A 17,511-nucleotide genomic window follows, 5' to 3' on the forward strand; every position below is an offset into this window, starting at 1 on the left:
ATTTTCACTCAGAAGCATGCATGCTTGTGTACGTACTAGCACTAATTTAACCAACAGATGAAAAGTCAATGAGAAAGTCCCATTGAAAAGCAAGTGAATCTCGTTGGGAGTGTAAAACACACGCAAAGAGCTCCCTGATATCACGGGAATCTATCTATCTAGTATGATCTAATCTAGTAGCAATAGCATTGGAACACTTCCGTCATGACGGACTGTTGCCGTTTGCCTTGCTGTTGGTGGACCCTGAAACGTTAAATTAGAATAGGTAGTGAACTAGAATAGTTTCTGTTGCAGAAATGTTTTCTTACACATCCATATGAATATGACTAGAATAATTTGAGAGTAATAATAATAGTAAAAAAACTTGAGAGTATAGCACATAATATAAACTAGTTTATACAATTGAAAAAAATATATTTATAACGGTATTGAGAAAATGGCACACTTCAATAAATAATTTTTTGGCTTAAATAATTTTTTATCCATGTAAGTTGGTATGTTTTTGTTTTTCGTCTATGTATTTTTATTTTTAGGGATAAAGTCCTCAAATGTTAAATTTCATTTGATTTTAGCCTCTAAAGTGAAAATATGCAAGGTTTCCTACGAATTTTTTTTTCTGGAATTCAATTTTAAGGACGAAAACTAATAGGATTTTAACATTCAGAGACCATTTCCAAAAAAAAAAGTACAAGGACAAAAATAAAAAATACACCAACTTACAGGGACCAAAAGACTATTTAAGCCTAATTTTTTTTAATAATGCTTATGCATGTGTTCATGCTTGCATATATTGTTAGAAATTAAGATACAATAATGAATTAAAATATTGTTAGAAATTAAGATACAATAATGAATTAATACGTATCGAATGTAAAACTTTTCAAACTTGTAAGAAATTATAAGGATCAACAACAAATATGATAAAAAATAAAATAAATAAAGACACTAGAGAACACTGATATTTTAACATGAAAAATCCTCATTATAAAAGTAAAAAAACCACAAGTCGTCCATACCAAAAAAAAATATTCAACTATAATTAAATAAGGGTACAAGAGAATCTCAAAGTGATTCAGAGACTAGTTCTAACAACAAAATCACAAAGTAAACTAGCTTACAAATAAGAAACAAGAAACTGAAAATATCCAAATTTACAACTTCAGTGCGAAGCCAATATCTCTTAGTTCAAACTTCATTTATAAGATTTGGACTGTCAAAAGGTGGACGCAGATGATACGAACATGCCCTTCAAAAACGAGTTCAATCCAACAGTTAACGAATCCAAAATCGCCGATTTCTTGAGATTGGTTGAAGAAAAACAAAAATAGGTTTCTATCCTCTTTTCTCTCTTTTGAAACTGACTTTTGTGCCTTCTTCTTTCTCTCTCTCTCTCTCTCAATTCTAAATTGACTCTCTCCACTTAAATAAGTGAGACACAAATGTGCTAACATATTTGGGTCTTTCTCCACATAGGAAAGGAGTCTAAATGCAACAAATCTCCCCCTCACAACTATGTGGAGAAAATCACCAAACGGACAATATCACAACAAGCTTCAAACTTCTCTCTTGGTAACGATTTAATCATCATATCAAAACTATTACCATTCGTATGAACTTTAACTAACTCCAACAACTTAGCATCCAAAATATCATGTATTCAATGATATCTCATATTAATGTGTTTAGACCTATTATTAAAAGTCAGATTCTTACCAAAATGAATATAGCTTTAAATATCAGCAAATAACACACACTTGTTTTGAACAAACTCAAGCTCTTGTAAAGATTTCTTCAACCATAGCAACTCTTTGCATGCTTAAGTAATGGCAATAAACGTTGTCTCTGTAGTAGACAATGCTACACATTTTTGCAATTTGAGGTGCGAAACCACAACTCCCACTAAATATTTAATCATATAGTCCAAAATGGACTTTCTGGAATCAATGTCTCCAGCTATATCAGAATCAGAGTACCCCTCTAGAGTAGGCTTATCTACCTGAATTTAACAAAAATCTACTAACCGTACCAACAAAACGTTCTATATCCAGTCTTTTACACACTATTGCATACATCAAACTATCCACAATAGACGTGTAAGGAACCTTTCATATCAAATGTTTCATCTTCACTTGAAGGATTTTAATTAGAACTCAAGTTGGAATGGGTAGCAAAAGGAGTGCTTACCGCCTTAGAAATTTCTATTTGGAATCTTTGAAGCACTCTTTCGATATAATATTCTTGTGACATCCAAGGTTTCTTATCCTTTCTGTCACGCATGATTCTGATGTCAAGAATTTGTTTAGTTGCTGTCATGTCTTTCATGGAAAATGACTCGCCTAATAGCTTCTTTAACCTGTCAATGTTAGAAATATTTTTCCCTATAATAAGCATATCATCAACATATAACAACAATAATGAAGCCATCGTTAGAATTTTATTAACAAAGACGCAATAATGATATGAGGTAGTCTTCTAGTATCCTTGATCACACATAACAAAATGAAACTTCTTGAACCACTTCCTTGGAGCTTGCTTCAGTCCATATAGACTCTTTCTCAATCTACACACATTATCTTTTTTGCCTTTAACTTGAAAACCCTCAGGTTGTTTGATATACACCTCTTATTTTAAACCATCATGAAAGAAAGTCATTTTCATATCCATTTACTTAACCTCTAAATCAAGAGTAGTAGATAAACTCAACACGGTTTTGATTGATGACATATTTACAAGAGTCATCTTCTACTGAAGAAAATACTGGTGGAAACATTCAACCTCTTTGACGGAGCCTCAAGCTTTAATCATCACTAGATTTGACCAAATCACGAGTATTTTGTATGAAAAGGAAGCCATTCCTCCATTGAAAATAGAATTTTAATTTTATTTATATGAAAGACCTTATGTTTCGGACAGTAAAAATAAATCTTTTAGCACTTTAGATTGGAGGAAAGATAACAATTTAAAATATATAATATATTATCAAAGTTGGCTGCTGATATATTATTTGTTTCAATTTTAACAGTAACATTAAATGAAGAAGCTACGAGGCAATAATTTGCGGTGAAGATTGACTTCATCACCACAAGTATAATTTGAAGAGAGAAAAAAAAATCAAAAGTTAATTTTTATATTAGTTTATATATATATATATATATATATATATATATATATATATATATATATATATATATATATATATATATATATATATATATATATATATATATATATATATATATATATATATATATATATATATATATATATATATATATATATATTAACATCATAATATTAAAGTATGCAATGTAATAATATATTTATTGGGTGGGCGATGCACATGAGGAAATCATCTTGAAGATTTGAAGTATTTTTGTTGGTTGCTAATAAAAAATTTGATCTACTTAAAGATAAAGATTTTTTTTAGATAAAATAAAAAATTAAATCGATATTTATAATTTGGTAGAAAGAGTTATTTAATTGAAGTTATCAATAATGGGCTGTTTCTTAGTTTGCTAAAATGGCCTATTTTTCTTGAAAATTTCTTTACCCACCTCCCTATGGGGGTCACCCCAGCGAAATTCCCAAACTACCCCTGCTTCGGAAATGAACTTTCGAAGCGCTTTTTTTTTAAAAAAATTTCCTTGATTCGGAAGTTCATCTCCGAAAACACCTCATGGGGGGTGCGTTCGGAGATGAACATCCGAAAACACCTCATGGGGGGTGAATTCAGAAGTTCATTTCCGAATTATGCAGAAACTGTGTTTTTTTTTTATGTTTTTTCTTAAACGCAACCGCATTTTAATTAAACGTTACCGGCAAATAAAATAAACAATAGATAGACTGAAAACACTAATATGATAAATAAACAAAAAAAAATACTAATATGAAAATATTATATACAAACCGAAATAAATAAAAATAGTGTGCTAAATATACAATCCAAAATCAAAAAATGAATAAACCCCACCACTACTGGGTGTGCCTAACCCGCTCACCCTGGGCCCTCCTCTGCCGCCTGTACCCCGCCGCACGGCCCGCATCAGTGACGATCATCTCCATCACGGCGACTGCCTCTGGTCCGCCCTGATGAATGACACCTCGATGCAACGCGTCCCGCCCAAGCATCTCTATCCGCTGGCAGATCGGAAGGAGATCAATGGCGTGGTCATCCTCCGCCTGCCGGTTCTCCAGGATCTCCTCGTGTGCTGGCCTAGGAGCGCCGGTTCTCCAGGATCTCCTGTGGAACGCGGACACGGCGTCCCCGTCCCTGCCCCCGTCCCTGGGTCGACGCCAGATGTGCCGCCGCCAGCTCGCGTCTAGCCGACGCAGTCTGGGACTCTCTCCCCTGTCTGATGCGTGCTGGCTGGTCTGACATGATCCTGTAAACAATCGAAATCGATTAATATGCGAGACAAATGAAAAAACAAAAAAAAATGAACTTCTGGTACAGTTCGGAAGTTCATTTCCGAAAACTGGGATGGAGGTGTTTTCGGAAATGAACTTCCGAAACACCCCCACGCAGAGCTTCTCTGCAACCTCCAATGGCAGACCCAAAAACCTAAACCAAATCTATTTTTTTGCCTACTAAACATCCTAATATCAGTACTAAGCTATCTTAATGTCATTTTTTCAGATTCTAAACACCCTAATATAGTTTAATCAAATAGATCTAAAACTTGAAAAAACAATGATAAACTTACCAATTAGTGTTTAATGATGAGTTTGGTTGAGTTTGGAAGAAGAGTTTGGCTACTTCACACTTGCTTCTGCAGAAATTTCGCCTATGGAAGTGTTTGATGATGATTAGCGTAAATGATTTGGGGGAGGGGGAGAGTTCTGCTTAATCTGCAGAACGCGTTTTATTTCGGAAGTTCATTTTCGAAATTGTAGTTTCGGAAATGAACTTCCGAAATAAGACATTTTTTTTCAAAAAAAAAAGGCGCTTTCAGAGATAAACTTCCGAAAACACCTTTTTCATGCATTTCGGAAGTTCATTTCCGAAGTCAGGGATATAATGGGGTTTTGACCAGAGGTGGACTAGAAGATAGGGAGGTGGCCAAAGAATTTCTCTTTTTCTTTGCCTATATAAATCCAACCGGCATTCAATTCTTCAATCATTCAACAATATAAGATATTTTCATCCAATTTGATGACAATTATGATAAGTGAAAACACTTTGAACTACTACCATGGGACCCTTTCATAGAAAATCACTCAAATTACATACAATACTATCTAGTACTATATACTACTACTATATTAGCATATCAATTTAAAAGGATATGTTTTATTGTCTGGTTCTTAAAAGATGAAACATTTTTCAATGTAGATATATATTAGCAATAATGTTAAAATAGCAAAGTCATCTATAAACATTTTGACCCTAGTAGATTAGAATTCTAAACCCCTATGTCCTTTAAATAGGTCATATACTAGCTTGAAGAATGTTGGGGGAGTAGTATAAGATATTAAGATGAATATAACCAACACATAAATCAAGTAGCATTGATACTCATTAAGGGTATAATGATACTAGTTGAACAAAGACAACCTTTGACTTTTTTTTAAACATCGTAGAAGGAATCTAAAGTATCCAAATACAACAACGAGTAAGACAGAAAGAAAAAGTAACACATTTTTATTTATTTTTACAGCGTTGGGAATCAAGTTATGGGACCAAAGCATAAAATAGTGAAGCAACAGAAGATAATTAGTGAACCCTAGGTGGAAGTGATATTTTATTGACTTGATACTCCTATTCAATTGGATTTTTTTGGGTACTAATATCTTAATTTTGAATGAATATCTAAGTCGTTCTCTAAAATGGTTGTTACGTGTATTTTGAATTTTAAAGAATAATTTTGATTTTGATTCTTTAAATCTTGATAGGATTAGTTTAACGAAAATCGAAATGTATCATGTGAGTTGGACTTTTCTTTAGAAGTGGTTAGTTGCAAAAAGTAGCAACCTATGGTTGTGGGGGAACATAGGCTGACCCGTGACAGCGATATTTCCAACGCTTAAAACAGATTATAATATGTTCAATCCAATAAAAATCTTACTTCCATCCGAAAATAAATTTTAAGAAAAAAATATATTCCCTCAAAATAAATTTAATTTTAATTTTTATGTTTCAATTATACTTTACTCTTATTTTATATTAATGTTGATTAAAATATATTAATTTATCTTGAATCTATAGTTCACATTAAGACTGACAATAAACTGAATGAACTCAAAAAGAAATTTATAACTCAATTTAACAATTAAATCGTTAAATTAAGCTTGTAAATCAAATGAATTGAATATGAGCTAAAAACTAAAATTTGTTATTAGATGAGTATACTTGAACTATACATAGTTCATTGTTCGGTTAATGACTTAACTCGATAATATATGAGATGAATTATATATTATTTTTAAGAGTAAGTTTAAGGATTTGATCCAAATCTTAGCCTTGTATTTTTTTAATCTAACAGCTTTAGTTAATAACTTATATTTTAAATGAGCAAAATATTTCAAAAAATAATTATACAAATAAAATCAGCGTCGTATGAATTTCAATCCTCTTACTTTTATTTTACTTGTATATTTTATATTTTAAAAAAATATTGATTTAAAATGTCAAATATATAAAAGGAATAGACTTTAAAAAATGACTTATAAATCTATGGAGCAAACGAGTTGAACTTAGAGAGTTAAATCGAGTTGTTCGTGAACTTCTAACGAGTCGAGTTTAAAATGAAAAAAATTCCTGACAAACTCAAACCAATATTTGAATTGTATCAATTCTTAACGAGTCGAGTCGAGCTGAGACAAATTCGACTCGACCCGGCTCATTTAAAACCCTAACTCACACCCAAATCAAATTATCATATATCATCAATTAAACTATCATATCTAACAAATACATCAATAGTATCATTAAAAAAAAAAAACCTTAATATCTCAACAAATACATTAATATCTCAAAATACCTTGTATCATTAAAATAGAAAAAAAAACTCAAAATACCTTGTAACTGATAAGATTCAAGTATGATTTCTCCAAATAAAATATGAGATTCTTCTTTTTTTTTTTTTTTTTTTAGCTTTTAGATAGGCAACTTAAAACATAATCAGTAGAAACTTCATAAAAAAATGTAAAATATGCAGAAAAGTAGAAAAATCAACAAAACAGAATCTCACCATTTTATTAAGAATTGATAAATATATTAAAACTTTTTTAAAGTTTTGGCATTACATGCTAACTAGTGGTTGTTTGGCCAATTTGATGACAAGGAAAGGGACAGTGATGTTTGTCTTGTTACCATATCGATATTACATGCGAGTAAAGTGTATATTATTTGTTAGTATCCTCAACATGCATTTGTATCACAATCAAATGAGAATGAGGTAATTGTCTTATTATAAACATCACTGATTTGTTCATTATCGAATATTGATATATGCTCATGCTCCACTGTATTTTTGTCCTCATGTTCTGTATAGAAGATATAAGCAAATGAGAATGAAGTACTGTCAATTTAATTATGGTCATATTGCTCCTTCCATTCCTAAATAAATGTTGTTTAAAATTGTTTTACATAAATTAAAAAAATTGAATAGGTTTATAAGTGATTCTCATATTTGTAAGTATTGGTGAATTTCGTCCTCAAATTTTTTAAATTAATTAGAAAGTCTTTCAATTTAATGTACGTCAATTAAGTTGGTCTCTGATATTGGTCAATTTTGTTATATATATATATATATATATATATATATATATAGAGAGAGAGAGAGAGAGAGAGAGAGAGAGAGAGAGAGAGAGAGAGAGAGAGAGAGAGAGAGAGAGAGAGAGAGAGAGAGAGAGAGAGAGAGAGAGAGAGGAGAGAGAGAGAGAGAGAGAGAGAGAGAGAGAGAGAGAGAGAGAGAGAGAGAGAGAGAGAGAGAGAGAGAGAGAGAGAGAGAGAGAGAGAGAGAGAGAGAGAGAGAGAGAGAGAGAGAGAGAGAGAGAGAGAGAGAGAGAGAGAGAGAGAGAGAGAGAGAGAATTATGGTGATTCTTGATATAGGAAGGTTGGCTCTACGTACCGAAGAAGTCGTGCGTCAGAAAGGTTTGGCAGGATTAATGATAAACCGAGGTTACCTGAATTATGAATTGAGGAGCCATAATTTTGTGCTGGTACATTAAAAGATTCAAGTTATGACAACAATGATAATTGTGGTTCTGCATGTTCAATGGCAGCACGTTCCGACCCTATTTTGCAGCAGCTTCATGTGGTTTCTTGGCCTTGTATTCATTCCACCAATCAGGATATCCGTGTAATTTAAAGCATGTCTCGTGAGTGTGCTTAGAATTCCCACAATGCATGCAATCGTCATCTTCAGATTGAAACTTTAGCTTGCTAAATAAACTTCATATTAGAGGGTGTTGTCTTCTGACTTACATTGTGATCACCACATGTACTTCGACTAAGCTCGTGCGACATTAATTTGAGAGACAATCGCTGGCCAGAGTGGTTTAGTCCACCACTTTATCCAGTATGTCGTTACACTCCTTTTGAAGCAAGCACTATACCTATAGAGATACCCACCGACTCAGTCATCATTATTGTTTGTCGTATATCCATTCTTCTAACAAACACATATACATGTTCAACCGTCGGAAAAGGCTTAATCTGCAGCATATTGCTTCGAACCTTGTCCAAAAAATCATCTAGGCCTTCAAGGAAGGTGTAGACTTGATCCTCTTGAGTAATTAAATTGAATATTTTAATATCAGATTCACATGTCATTAGATTTTGTTGGCAGAAATTAATTTCTCTCCACAGACCTTGGAGGTTGTTGTAGTACGTCTCAATAGATCCTTGTTCTTTTCTACGTCTTGTGAATTTTCATCTCAGATAATACACTTGGGACAGGGGCGGTTCCAAGCCCGGGCTCAACCCCTATTTTCTTTGTACTCCCTCCAATTTAATAGTCAATTTTTAGACAAAACCAGAGGCAAAATTAGTAAAAATAGTGTGTAAAAATTAAAACAGATGAATAATCAATGGTATAATATTTTTGCCCAGACTGCCTAAAATTCCTGGCTCCGCCACTGACTTGGGAGGTGTTTGTGTCCAGGGGCGGTTCTAGAACCCAGCGATCCCGGGCACGCGCTCGGGCTCAACCCCTATTTTCTTTGTATTTTTCCCAACTTAATAGCCGATTTTTAGACAAAACCAAAGGCAAAATTAGGGGCAAAATTAGTAAAAATAGTGTGAAAATTAAAACAAATGAATAACCAATAGTATAAAGTTTTTGCTCAAGCTGCCTAAAATTCCTGGCTCCGCCACTGTTTGTGTCGTCAAATTAAGTCGTAGAAATCGCATCCCATGTCGCTTTTGCTGTAGAAAATAAGATAGAATTATCTATCAACCTCGGTTCCATGGAGTTGATCAGCCATTCCTTAACAATGGAATTTTCCGTCCTCCATCGCCGGTACAAGGGATCCATCAATTTTGGTTGTGAAAGGTCTCTATTGATGTAACCCATTTTGTCTTTGCCAGAGATAAACATCTCGACAACTTGGAATCACAAAGCATAGTTGGTTAAAGCCAAAAAGAAGAATTAACCATTTTTGGTAATTTAACATTCAAATGAAATTCATTGACAAAATTTACAATATTATTTTCTAAAATCATCCAACATGTTTTGACAAATTCAAAATTGAATCCATCGGGCCCTAGACTTTTATTACTATCACCTTCACAACTTGTTGACTTTATATCCTCTCTAGAGAAAAGAATTTCCAAGAAGGACTTATCTTTCAAGAACAGACAACTAAACTCAATACCCTCCAAGACCGACCTTCTGAAGTTTCTCTCTTTGAATATTTCTTCAAAATTCTCCTGTACAAAATTTTTAATCCCTTCCACGTCTTCCGTTTTTCCTTCCCTTGTACTGAAACTTGATATAAGAAAATTTCTTCTATATCTTTCTCTCAGAATTATATTACATGATGACTTGAAAATTTTGGTTTTATTTTTAAAATAAAATTATTAAAATTTTGTAGGATTTTATATTAAATAAAATAATTATAATTTAAGATGAATAAAATAAATAAATTAAGTTTCTAATTTTTAAGAACAAATTAAATTAAAATCTTAAAAAATGTGAGAGCTTTTTATAAAAATGTTACCCGATAATTTTCAAGATTATAAAGATTTTATTTGATTTTAATTTATAAAAAAAATTTGAAAAAATTACATCGAGCAAAAACTTAAGATAATAAAAAAAGGGAGAAAAACTACAATTGAGATCACAACAGTTGGTTCACCGTCGTGACCTTTGATGGCTTTTAGGGGTGCGACGATTGGTTCACCGTCGTGGATATGATGAGTTATTTCAACTGTTTAGTGTACGAAATGTGATAAAATGTATAAGGGCGACTATTGATGTACTTTCATGATAAATGTTTTAGGGTGGTTACTTAATCATCGTAGACTTCAATTTAAGACGGTTTATTGATAACTATCGTGATAAATGTTTTATGGCGGTTTCTTGACCGTTGTAGACTTTAGTTTAGGGCGGTTTATTGATAACCGTCATGATAAATGTTTTATGGCGGTAACTTGACAGTCATAGACTTCAATTTAAGACTGTTTATTGATAACTGTCATGATAAATGTTTAATGGCGGTAACTTGGCCGTCATAGACTTCAATTTAAGGCGGTTTATTGATAATTGTCAAGATAAGTGTTTTATGGCGGTAACTTGACCGTCATAGACTTCAATTTAAGGCGGTTTATTGATGACTGGATGAATTTTATTAATTTTTTAAAGAATAAGGACGGTTGATGTTAACCATCGTAACAAATATCTCTATATGCGAATTACGACGGTTATGAAATAACTGACACAATTTTTGTGTCATAAATCCCTAATTTTCTTATAGCGAATTCAAGGGCCACATCTTCCAATATCATAAATGATATTCCTGCGGATTTCATATTATATGTGATTTTTATTTTATTTTCTCCATCTCAAAATAAAAGCCATTTAAGATTATTATATACAAGATTAAAAAAAGGTAATTAAAAATTAAATGTAACTATTTTTCAAAATTATTCTTAATTATAATTAGTTACTAATATGCAGGCCCGGCCCAAGGGGCAGGCCACCTAGGCTGCTGCCTTGGGCCTCTAATCTATAAAATAAGAAAACAAGTGTACCTGGTTAAGACCTATTTGCCCTTTGCTTAAAAAATTCCACCTATTTTTTTGGGGTAAAATGTGTCTAAATATTACTTTTTGTGACTAAAATCTGTTTTTGGCTTCAATCTAACTAATGGTTTCATCTGTTTCTCTCTCTATTGGCCAAGGTATGTACAATCTGCACTTTTATTTCTAATGTAACTGAACCAAATAGTGCAGTATCCTCTTCCAAACAGTATCTGTACCCATTTTCACTTTTTCATTACTCCCAATATCCTCTTCCAAACAGTATCTGTACCCATTTTCACTTTTTCACTTTTATTTTTTCTTGCTCTCACGTTTAGTTCCCTTTGGTTTTTTCTCAGATTGCTTTTTTCTTCCTTCTCCCTCTCCTTCTTCCTTCTCCCTATTCTTCTTCCTCCTTCATCTTCTTCCTACTTCTCCATCTCCTTCTTCATTGTTATTATTGAGTTTCATACAAGTTCGATTTTGATTTTCATTTGGTGTTTGTTGTTTCAGGTTTGGTGGTGTTCACTCACGCGAAAGGAGGAAGCTTCGTTGACGGTGCGGTTATTTGAACATATGGTGAGCATCTTCTTCTTCAGATCTGGGGTTTTTTTGTTGTTACTAAGTGGTGATGAAGAGGGTTTTGATGTTCTCATATCTTTGATTCTATCTTTGACTCTCTACACAGATCTACGAAATTATGGCGGTGGATATGATGTTTCCGGCGATAGTCGGTTTGATAGTGGTATACTATAGTAGCGGCAACACGTTTTTTGACGGCGGGTGTGGTGGTAGGATTCAAAATTATTTTTGTGTGACTTTTTGGTCAGATCTGTCATGAGGTTTGAAGGCTTGCTTTCCCCCAGTTTGTGTCTGCAGCGCTGTTACCGGCATGGAAAACATTGCAATTTTGCTGTGAGAAGTTATACATCTTATGTATTCAACTTACTAATCTCTGGCTTTTGTTATGACAAAATTTGTTTACAAAATAGCATCTTATGTATTCAACTTACTAACGTGTAGCTTTTCCTTCTAGAAATTTTAGATTGATTCTGATAAGTCGGTAGTCGAATTAAAAATTCACTATGAAGATTTGGTTCATGATGTATTCGAAATTGATTCAGATCAGGTTGAGGTTCTGAGCTACATCAAGATACAGGTGGTCAATAGTGGTTCATTTTCTGAACGGGATTGTTCTAATGACGAAGAAAAAGATTCTTGAGGTATGGTTTTTTGCCCTTTCAGTTTATATATATATATATGAAATTGAAAAATCTTAAGATGTTAATTTCAAAGTCTTTGGTACGGTTTTAATTTATGTGATATTTCAGGCAAGTTCTAACTCTGCCCTTATTTTTGTTTTAGCAGGTTGACGAGGTTAAGACTGGATCGAGTTTTATAGAGGAGTTTTGAAACTAACAAGGTATGCCCTTAAGTGATTTTGTTCATGACACCGCTTACAACTCTATAATGAAGTGTGATGTTGATATCAGAAAGGATCTGTACGGAAACATTATTTTTAGCGGTGGAATAACTAAGGATTTTACTACTAGAAATAAAGAAGAATCATGGCGTGAATATGAGGCTAAAAGGGCTACTCAACTTCAGGTTTTGTTTCATTCTTTATCTTTTTATTATATATATGTTTGATTGGACCATAGAGAAATTCTTTTGGTATATATTCTTCCCGCTTTCGTTGATGCATGTGTATTGTTTGATGAAATGCCACAGAGGAATAATGTCATGTGAAACACAATGATTCCGGGGTATTCGAGAAACAATGATATGAATAAAGGGTGTGAGTTGTTTGAAGAAATCCTGCAGAAATATTGTAGGAAATGTAAGCTTGATATTTTCTAGATGTAATGCTAACGTGACAAATAAAAAACTCTAAAGTAACATTTACAATTCAAAATAACTTTGTTTGAGTTGTAGGTTTTCAAGAACACATCTGGCATCTAATTGTTGTATGCTTTAAGGCATGATTTGGCTCTTTAATGTGTTAATTTTGGTTATTTACTTAAAATATTGATACTTCTTGAATTTATATTTGATATTGGTGGTGATAGCTTGCTGAGATGGAGAACCATATGCTTATTATTCTGCAGTTACAACTTGAGCTAGCAGATGCAAGAGAGAGGACCAGAACTTACAATGATGAATCCTGAAGAATCAAAGTCAAGTAAAATTGAAGATTTTGTACCCATCCAATAAGATATAAAGTAAAAATAATTGTGTGTGATTCTTTAACGTCTATGATTAATTGTGTGGGATTCTTTAATCAAGTTCTTGAAATTGTTACCAATTGGTTATAATCTGCTACATTACGTTTATAAAATAGTCATTACTCTTCAAGAAAAAATAGTCATTATTCTTCGGTTTCTTCGTCATCGGTTGTTCAGAGTTTGTATTGTGCATATTTTCCTTAACTTTGCAGCTTCTTATTATACGTTTGAATTTGTTTTCAGCTTCCTAAATCAAGCCAAAACCTTGCAATAGATATGTCATCTCAAGAATCAAGTCTACACGTGAATTTCGATCACGTCAAGCAACTGTTTGTGGTATGTTCTTTTTTGTAAATATCTGTTGAATTTTGTATTTTAGCTAAATGTGTTTTGTGATCTGCAGTATGGCAGGTTTAGCTTCGGAAAGTTCTCAATTTAAAGCTAAGCAGTATGACACTAAGATGAATGAATTGTAAGTAATGGAGTAATGCATTATTTATGTTGGTGTTTGTATATCATGTAGTTTTAATGTTTGTAAATTAATTACAGGCTGGCATTATTTTCATCCAAATTGAATAGGCTGCATTATTCTATGTCAAAATTGGTGAAGAATTGGTGAAGAATAACACTGTCAGGAATTTGTGGAAAGTGCACATGTTAATATTATGCACTTTAGAACAAATTAATGTCCATTAATCAATTCTACAATGTTGTTTTGAACCTTTATAATGTTTCACTATATTATGTTGAAACTTTGTTTCATTGTTAAGAATCTTTTTTCAAAGATTATCCTTTAATCATTGTGTGTAAAAAGAGATGGTTAATTGTTTATGGTGAAATGGTTGAACCGAGCTTACATAAGTTTGAGACAGTGAATACGGGTGGTCCGAACATGGAGAAGCAAGAATCTTCAGGAAGCATCAGCTTAAGTGTCAGTAGTGCAAAACATCGGCAACACATTTCTTCTTCTTCATCGGGTAGACCATATGATGTTCCTTGAGGTTGATCCTAAGTTTATATAGTTTTCACTTTATTGCATAGCTAATGTTTCTTTCTCATATGAATGCCATAAAAAATGTTACAACTATTTCCAGGTAAATGCGAGTGCTCAATTCTGTGGAGTAGCTGAAATGGTTGGACCTGTCAATTTTGACAAGAATGTAGACTTCTGGCAGCAAGATAAGTGGAGGGGGCAGTTTCCTGTGAAGTGGCACATAATAAAAGATGTTTCAAACAGTCTGTTTCGTCACATTGTTCTTGAAAATAATGATAACAAGTCCGTTACCAACAGTCAAGATACTCAGGAGTTATGAATATGTGGATCCTTCATTGTGATTATGAATTTTGTTAAACTTATTATCAAGAGGTACGAAGCCTGTTAAACTTCCGACCAGCACGTTTGACTGAGCTGAAATTGAGAACTCTAATAGGTTTCTTGGTTGATTGAAGAACCCTATTAATGAGGTTGATTGAAGAAACCAAATGGGAGAGTGCATTTGATAAGTGAATTCAGATCCAAATGGCAGTAACTTTAAGTGTCTGCAATACCATGTCTCTTATGTAATCTAATATATTTCATTTTCTACTTTTCCCTAAAACCTATCATTAAGAATCAATTTCAGCATTGTACCCTATAGTCATGTCCGAACATACAAGCTCTTCTTAGAATACTATTATTTTCTTATACTTGCTAACTGTCGTAAAAGACACTTTTATGTTATTCATTTCTATGGGATTGTGTCCAAAAGAGTATTTCTTTTGTAAATTTGGTGTTGACATTTTATCTTCTGTGAAGTACTTTGAGCAAGACAACAAAACTATTCATACAACTTTTTTTTAGTATCTCTCTTTTTTTTAAACAAGATTATATAGGTAATTGTTTTTTGAAGCTACATATTAATTCTAAATATTTGTGTAATATTTTTAACTATCAATATAATAATTTTATTGTTATTACTATTTTATTAACTATAGAATTTTTTAAGGTGTTCATCAACTTAGGATTTTTTTCAAATTTATATTTTTTTTTTAAAAATTACATTTTAAAAAGAGATGCCATAAAAGACTATCCTTTAATTTGTTAAGGAAATATTATTTTGAACCTTTATAACCCGTAAAGAAAAGAAGTTGCGATCATGTTATGGCAAATACTTTTTATTTTACGTAATTGTAATTTAATATATATAAAATGCTTTTCCACCTAATTTTCATTGGAATTAAACACGGCATTTTTTTACAGTTAAATATATTTTTTATTTCGTTGTGAAAAACAAATACGCGCACAACACCAGTACCCGTGCGGATGCACGGGTATGCCACTAGTTTAAATTGTAATATTATAAGGGTCCCCCTATTATGTTGTAACCAGTGAAATGGAAAAAAGTGGTCTTTGTGTAATATCTCCCATTTCTTCATTTTGGTTTTTGCGTTGTGTGGTTTAGCAATAAGTATGTGCATTTAATTTTTTTAATGCTAGACAATTTTTGTTCTTACTTTTAATTCTTTATTTTTTAAGATAAAATATATTGTTTTAATTTTTCATTATATAGTGATAATAATGGGAATTTATATGCTACAAATTGTATTTTATTTACAATGAATTAATATTTGGTAAATAATTTTTTATCTTAAAATAAATGAATAAATTATATTTAAATTTATAAATTTTATTTTAAAATTTGTCTTGGGCCTCTATATGTGTCGGGCCGGCCCTGCTAATATGTTGTCATTATTAGGGGTGTATATGGGTTGAATCAACCTACAAAACTCGGTCAAATCCATCTAAAAAAATTCACAAAAGTGAGTTGTGTCGGGTAATTGGGTGGATATTGGATGACCCACTAATCAAATATTTATTATTACAATTTTAATAATTTTGATAAATATTAACTTAGAAGTTGTAATTTTAGTCTCTAAACATTTACAATTTTAGTGAATCATGACATTAACTAATTTTGAATGTTTCACTTTTTTATTATTTTAATGTTCATACAGTTTTATGTCATGCAACTTTAACTTATTACTAGTATTTTATGATAACTTTTATTAGTTGATATTATCATTTATTATTATATAATGCTAGATTATCTAATTTTTTTTTAAGAACATACATACTTATATGAAGAAAAAAAAAGGACGACTCATCATTTAGTCCTTTAATGTTAATAAGAAAAAATTTATTTGGACAACCCACTATCCAACCCAATTCAAAAATTAGTGGATTTGCCCAAACCGATCCATTGATGTAACGGATGATTAATTTACATCACTCAAACCGGATTGTCCAATATGGGTTGGGTCTTGGATTTGGCTAGGGGTGCCAAAACGAGCCGCCCGCCCCGCACGCCCCGCCTTAAGCCCACTAAAAAATGAGTGGGACGGGCATGCCCGCCAAGTGAAATGGACATAAAAATCATGCCCGCCCCGCCAAGATGGCGGGCGGCGGGCTTGCCCGCCTATTTTTATTAATTTTTTTCCATTTTTTAATAGATTAATAGTTTTTTTTACCTTTTAATTAAATTTTTCACTTAATTTTTAAAACAATTTTTATAAAACCAACTTTTTAACAAATTTTACTTAAAAAAAATTACATATATTTACAAATAAATATATAAAACAAACCATCAAGAATTGGAATTACTAGAATTAACTAAAAAAGAGGGAATTTTGTAGGAGAGGCGGGATTTGGCGGGCGGCGGGCATTGGCGGGGCGGGCTATGGCGGACGGCGGGTTTTGGCGGGCCGGGCTTTGGCGAGCGGCGAGCCTAAAATCCCAAACCAACCCGCCATTTTTTGGCGGTTGCGCGGGCCGGCCCGGCGGGCCACGGCCCGTTTTGCCACCCCTAGATTTGGCAAAACCCAATCCAAACCGACCCATGTACGTCCCTAGTCATTATATTTAGAGCGGAGACTCATTTTGGTCTCTCACAAAAACTACAAATCCCAAATTAATCCCTCACAAAAAAGGACTCGATTTATTTCCTTACAAAATTTAACAGGGTCATATTAGTCCCTCTGTTAATACGTATGCCTTTACCACTAGGCCATGAACATTACTAAAAGACAATTCTCATAATTTGTATTTACATTAAACCTAGGAC

At 32.7% G+C, this 17,511-nt stretch overlaps 2 long non-coding RNA genes across 3 annotated transcripts; both read left to right on the plus strand.

Moving 5' to 3' along the window:
* Window positions 1-11,571: 11,571 nt before the first annotated feature.
* On the plus strand, window positions 11,572-12,794 carry LOC131618400 (uncharacterized). Of its 2 annotated transcripts, none has more exons than XR_009288826.1 (5): window positions 11,572-11,765; window positions 11,875-12,122; window positions 12,311-12,409; window positions 12,555-12,609; window positions 12,680-12,794. It is a non-coding gene; the product is annotated as an uncharacterized LOC131618400 (long non-coding RNA). The 2 variants fall into 2 exon arrangements; XR_009288827.1 differs by having other exon boundaries at window positions 11,875-12,101.
* An 857-nt stretch (window positions 12,795-13,651) lies between these two features.
* On the plus strand, window positions 13,652-14,096 carry LOC131618401 (uncharacterized). Its single transcript, XR_009288828.1, has 3 exons — window positions 13,652-13,747; window positions 13,815-13,883; window positions 13,961-14,096. It is a non-coding gene; the product is annotated as an uncharacterized LOC131618401 (long non-coding RNA).
* Window positions 14,097-17,511: the final 3,415 nt, after the last annotated feature.

This window comes from Vicia villosa, linkage group LG7 (assembly GCF_029867415.1).
Source record: "Vicia villosa cultivar HV-30 ecotype Madison, WI linkage group LG7, Vvil1.0, whole genome shotgun sequence".
In the NCBI taxonomy this organism is placed as follows: Eukaryota; Viridiplantae; Streptophyta; class Magnoliopsida; order Fabales; family Fabaceae; genus Vicia; species Vicia villosa.